Source organism: Neoarius graeffei, chromosome 14, assembly GCF_027579695.1.
Source record: "Neoarius graeffei isolate fNeoGra1 chromosome 14, fNeoGra1.pri, whole genome shotgun sequence".
In the NCBI taxonomy this organism is placed as follows: domain Eukaryota; kingdom Metazoa; phylum Chordata; class Actinopteri; order Siluriformes; family Ariidae; genus Neoarius; species Neoarius graeffei.
This window is the reverse complement of record NC_083582.1, coordinates 43,864,630-43,871,274: the sequence shown is the minus strand read 5'-3', so window position 1 is coordinate 43,871,274 and position 6,645 is coordinate 43,864,630.

The window sequence follows — 6,645 nt, the reverse complement described above, 5'->3', positions numbered from 1 at the left end:
AACAGTGCTCAATTTTAGTGCTGTTAATAGATCTGTTTATTATTGCTGTGCAATCTGTGCAGAACTCCATGAGCAATGAATTGTGCCTGCACTCTCAAGGATGTTGGTTGTTTAAATAGCACACATAAATATGTTCGCAAACCATTTGTCATTCTTTATCAGGGATTTTTTTTCTTTTCAGGCCATGCCTTCAGTGATTTAAGTTGAGGAATGACTGTAAAACTATGGAATGAAAAAGAACTTGGTAAACCTGGACTCGAGTTGTGCACAAAACTGAAACACTCTAGTTTTACACTTCCACCCATATTTACATTTATTCTGAAATAAATATCATTCATTCATCTTCAGTAGGCATTTCATCATGGTCAGGATTGCGGTGGATCCAGAGCCAATCCCAGAAACACTGACCGTGAGCAAAGATGGAACAGCGACTATCCAGGATAGTTTAAAGAAACCTATCCACCTACCAGGCATGTTTTTTGGAGGTGGGAGGAAACTGGAGAATCAGTGTGGATTAGGAATAAAATTCAGTTCAGCATTTTCAAATAGGAAATCTCACGAACCATGGGCAAAGCTCCAGAGCGTGGGTACTCTGGGGGGGAAACAGATCTTTCAAGGAAAAAGTGCATATTGCTTTCCTAAATGTCAAAATAATGTGATGGTTGTGGTGATATACTATTTTTTACATACTACTTAGTATGGTAGTATGTGGTTTAGGATGTGGCCTTGGATGCAATCAAGCTAACATTTGGCCAATTATGAAAGCGCTTTATCCTCTACTTCCGCACTAGGCCGTGTTGGCAGTGAGGCCAGTGATGACTCGGCATTGTTCTGGCCACCTGTCTGTCTCTCAGTAAACACTTATCTCTAGGAACAGGACACACTTCTCTAAACACGCACACCCTGAAATCATCTCTCCCCCCCTTTCGCTTTCCTGCCTAAACTGTTTCCTCCCCCCCCAACACATTATGTAAATTGAGAAATAATGCAGATTCTTTTTGGAGGTCGTTTTGAATTTATGAACATGAATTTATGGACGTGAGATTGTTTGGAATGTTTACCAGACGTAGGAATAACTCCTATAGATTTCCTCTCAAAATATACAGTCAGGATATACAATATACGCAGGAAGATACTGAAATAAATACAGTTGCCTGAGAGCCAGTGACCACACACATTTCACAATGACGCAGTGTGGTATGTGGTGACCAGTAGCCTGAAATCCTGTTCATTCTGTAGCAGACGCTGCTTTTGTTGCTTATAGTTTAATAGAAACAAGATTAGACAAGCTTAGTCTGGCCAGACCACTGGGGAAACCTCTAATGTTAGAGAAAATCTGCATATTTCTTTTAGATGTGGTAAATCCTTATAACTAGTGATTAGCCGAAGAGCAGCGCTTTCTCTTCAAGTCATTAATGTTGCACTCAATGATGAAATGTTAAGTCAAATTTGTCAGTCATTAAGTCTTTTTGTTGTTTTTGGATGGTCAACTTAATAGTGAGGCAAAAAAGGAGTGGCGCAACAGGAAAACAGTTGCCTATTATCAGGAGATTGGTGGTTTCAATCCCGACATTCATCCATGGCCAGGAGCCAAGGGAGAAAAATTGGCTGTACTGTCTGAGTGGGAGGGATGGCATTCTCCCTCTCTCTCTCTCTCTCTCTCTCTCTATCACAGCGACACTAGCCAATCACGGGTGTTCATGAGCTTGCGTATGAAGAAAAGGGCAGATAGCATGTTCCTTGCATGTTCCAACGTGTTACACTGCCCTCTGACACTAAAATAAAAAAAAAGTCTGTGAAAACTCTTCCCTTTCTGAGCTGTTTTTCAAAAAAAGTCACTGGACTACAGCCCTTTTTTTTTTTTATATGGCTTTGCTATGGTATTTTTCGATTGCTCAATTTGGTCCACTGCACTATTTTGCTGGGTCTGCACCTGGACCACAGTCCTCCAGTTGAAGATCCCTGCACTAGGTAGAGATCACCGCACACACAGACACAGGCTCTTGTGTAGCTAATTCAGTAATTATCAATTCAATATGAAAACTTGCAGGATAGAATTCAGAGGTGGTGTAGTGGTTAGCGCTGTCGCCTCACAGCAAGAAGGTCCGGGTTCGAGCCCCGTGGCCGGCGAGGGCCTTTCTGTGCGGAGTTTGCATGTTCTCCCCGTGTCTGCATGGGTTTCCTCCGGGTGCTCCGGTTTCCCCCACAGTCCAAAGACATGCAGGTTAGGTTAACTGGTGACTCTAAATTGACCGTAGGTGTGAATGTGAGTGTGAATGGTTGTCTGTATCTATGTGTCAGCCCTGTGATGACCTGGCGACTTGTCCAGGGTGTACCCCGCCTTTCGCCCGTAGTCAGCTGGGATAGGCTCCAGCTTGCCTGCAACCCTGTAGAACAGGATAAAGCGGCTAGAGAAAATGAGATGAGATGAGAATTCAGAGGTCGTCCAATACAGATTGAATACACCATGACAAAAGCAAATCAGCAAAATCATACAACCCCAAATCAGGAAAAAGTTGGGACAGTTTGCTGAAACTGAAATTAAAACTGAAAACAAAACTGAAAACAATCATATGTAAATAATCTTTGACCTGTACTGCACTCAAAACAATACAACAACAGGTTATTTGATGTTTTACCTCATGAAATTTAATGTTGAATTTTGACAACTTAAAACTGAGTCATGAATTTTATTGTTGGGGTTTTTTTTCTTCCCCAAAATAAACACATTTAAAAAAAAAAAGAAAGGTGGGACTGTAAAGCATTTACCACTTTATAATGTTGCCATTCCTTCTCACAACACTTAAAAGATGTGTAGGGACTGACGACACCCAGTGATGAAGTGTTTCAGGTGTCATTTTGTCCCATTCTTACTGCAAACAGGTCTTAAGGTGTGCAACAGTACAGGGTCGTCATTGTTATATTTTTTTGCTTCAAAATTCACCACATATTCTCTATCGGGTACGGAGTGGACAGACACCTTCTCCTTCCACAGCCATGCCTTTGTAATGTGTGCAGAATGTGGTTTTGCGTTGTCTTGGTAACAGTCCGAATGTTTTTTTTCGTCTTTGGTCTGGAGCACATGGTGTCGGTTTCTTTCAAAAAAAGACCTGGAATACTGATTCATCTGACCACAATACACTTTTCCACTGTGTGACGGTCCATCCCAGATGCCTCCGAGCCCAGAGAAGTTGATAGCACTTCTGGACACAGTAAACACAAGGGTTCCTTTTTGCACAAAGTTTTAACTTGACAAAGATTTGCCAAAATAATCCCGAGCTGGGGGGCAGCACGGTGGTGTAGTGGTTAGCGCTGTCGCCTCACAGCAAGAAGGTCCTGGGTTCGAGCCCCGTGGCCGGCGAGGGCCTTTCTGTGCGGAGTTTGCATGTTCTCCCCGTGTCCGCGTGGGTTTCCTCCGGGTGCTCCGGTTTCCCCCACAGTCCAAAGACATGCAGGTTAGGTTAACTGGTGACTCTAAATTGACCGTAGGTGTGAATGTGAGTGTGAATGGTTGTCTGTGTCTATGTGTCAGCCCTGTGATGACCTGGCGACTTGTCCAGGGTGTACCCCGCCTTTCGCCCGTAGTCAGCTGGGATAGGCTCCAGCTTGCCTGTGACCCTGTAGAACAGGATAAAGCGGCTAGAGATAATGAGATGAGATGAATGCCGAGCTGATGTGGTTATATCAGCTATAGATGAACGATGGTTCTTGATGCAGTGCCGCCTGAGGGATCGAAGACCACAGGTGTTCAGATTAGGCTTGCGCCCTTGCCCTTTACACACCGAAATTCCTCCAGATTCCTTGAATGATATTATGCACCACAGAGGGTGAAATATCCAAATCCCTTTGTATCTTTCTTTGAAGAACCTTGTTTTTAAACATTTCAATAATTTTTTTCACGCATTTGTTGACAAACTGGAGATCCTCAGGCCATCTTTGCTCCTCAAATACTAGATCTTTCTTGGATACTGATTTTGTAGCAAATCATGATTACAATCACCTGTTGACATCACATCATTATTTAATTGCTTTACCTCATTACTAGCCCTAAATTGCCTCCGTCCCAACTTTTTTGGAATGAGTTACAGGCCTGAAATGCAGGAATGGCTGTATAATAACAAATGAAATGAAGTTGACCAGAAAAAAAACCCATGAAATATCTTGGGTTCATACAGTCTGCAATAAAATATAAAAGTCAAAGTCAATTTAGAAAAATCACTTTCTTTTTTTATTTGCATTTTCTCTACCATCCCAACTTTTTCTGATTTGGGGTCGTAGTAGTTCAGCCAAGGAAGAAAGTACAGATTGAACACTAACTATTAGCTGTTTTTCAAGAGATACAAGAGCAGCTGCTTGGTGAAAATTCAATGCAAACAGGTTCCATACCCTGAGAAAATTTAAACAATAACCCATGCTTCTTGCCTTTCACTTTTAGAACCTTCTCACAGCTGGCGTTCTTTGGAATATAGTTAAGGTTTGTAACACGAGCGATCATTAGATTTTGATGAGAACGAAGCTTTGTTTTGCTCCATATTTTCTGCACCGCCTTTCAAAAGCAGCCACACTTCCTGTGGCACTGCAGAAGGTTAGTGAACTCATCACGCTGTCCCAAATGGTTTTCTTGGGCCGTAACTGAGGAATACATTCATGTTTCCTGCATAAACTCCGCCTGGATGGCTCCACTAGGTCAGGCAGTGACGCCGTTATATTTACAGACAGCAGGGCCGGATGGTAACTCAGAGGTCATTAGCATGAACACATCTGTTAGCCAGCACGAAGAGCATGCTGAAGCTTTGCTCAGGTACATTTTTAAAGCCTTAGGATTATTGGACTTATTGATGAAAACATCTCACGAGTGTATTTTTATGAGGGAAAAATTGCATCCAAAGAGCTGCTTATTTACAAGTGGCTGTAAATATTTTTCACTTCTGTCCCTATAATGTAAATTACGCACAAGACAAATTTTCACTGAAGTCAACAGAGAAAAAGGCTTGGGGTTGGAGTCAAGCGCCTGCATGCTGCCATGAAATGTAAATATCACTAAGCTCCACTTCGTGTGCTGCTTAACACTGAGAACTTGATATACAACTTCATGGTCATGGCTCTACCTGCTCATTTGATGTGAAACTGCAAATAATTTCAAGACTATTCTAGCATAGCATTGCAGTTCTACAACAAAATTCTACACCAATATCAGGAATTATTCTGTCCACATTCACTGGATAGAAGCAATCGAGCGCTCCGATTGGTTACCCTACTACTAGGCTATTAGCTTATATACCAAGAGTAGAGGAAAAACAAAACAGCAGAGTGTGTTGCTGAACCAACCGAGGACGAAATAAAAATGCTACTCAAAAACAAGCCCCTCCTCAAAAAAAAGGTAACAAAATATGGAATGAAAGTATTTGATGGCAAGAACGTATCTTTATTTTTCAAGAATTATCGCATTTTTCTAGCCTAGTAAACTAGACCCACCCGCCTAGCGGCCAAAAATATTTTTTGCCTAGCGAGTGGGTCTAGCCTCGCACCATATAAACAAACACCCCGGGCATCAAATCATGCCCGCCAATCACAATGCAAGGTTTTTGTTTGGATTCTTTGGGCGGGCTTTTGCAGGAGTGACGACAAAGCTGCGCGACGCTGGAGAAAGCACAGCAGGAAAGATGGCTACGGCTAGTGAACAGCGCGCGTTTGACTCCGCTTTGGAATCAGTTTTAGAAGAATTAGACTTGGAGTTTTCGTTGAAACATGAGCAGGAAGAGGCTGTCCGCTCATTCCTTTTCAAGAAGGACGTTTTCGCTGTTTTGCCGACCGGCTATGGCAAAAGTCTGATCTACCAGCTGGCTCCGCTCGTAGCCAAAAGGATGGGGCTAGTTTGTGCAGTACGAAGAATTAATAAACAGCTTTGAAACATTACTTTTTGATTTTCTTATTTTCCCATTATTTTAAATTTAAGGGAAATTATTTCACCAAACACCACTAAATAAAAACTCTCAAAAACAGTTTAAGCAAACCCTTGAAAAACACTTGGAAAAAAAAAAAAATGAGTGTATGTGGTACAGACTCCAAACTTGGTCATTATCTCCAAACTTCTTAATATCTAGAACCTGTTTATTAATTAATACGCATTTTGAAAAATTATTTATTTATTTCAAGGTCTCCCCCACTGCTTTCTGTCGCTATGACTACGTCACAGTTGCGCTGATTGGTCAGAGCGTTGGCCTATACGCACAGAGACCGTTTGAAAGACAGCGGTTTGTTCCTCCCACACCCTTCGGAAATGTCTACGGATCGAGGCCAGACTAAATATTCACATTTAGTCTGGCTTGCCAGGCTAGCATTTTTCACAAATTGCTACGGTCATTCCGCCGGCCTATTTACACTCTAAGCAGAAATGATTGATACAAAATGTCTGACAAGTTTTTAATTTAGCAAATTTGCAAAAAAAATTAAAATGTTCCATTTCTCAAAATACAGTGAATGTGGATAGAAAAAAAAACAACAAAACAGTTATTCCACTCAAGCTTGTCGTACATGGCTTATAGCCAACTTGGCGCTACACTCATGTTCAACTTGATTTCATTGAATAACAAATATTCTCATCGTTTAAAACAAACAAACAAAAATCTCTTAACGCTGCAACAG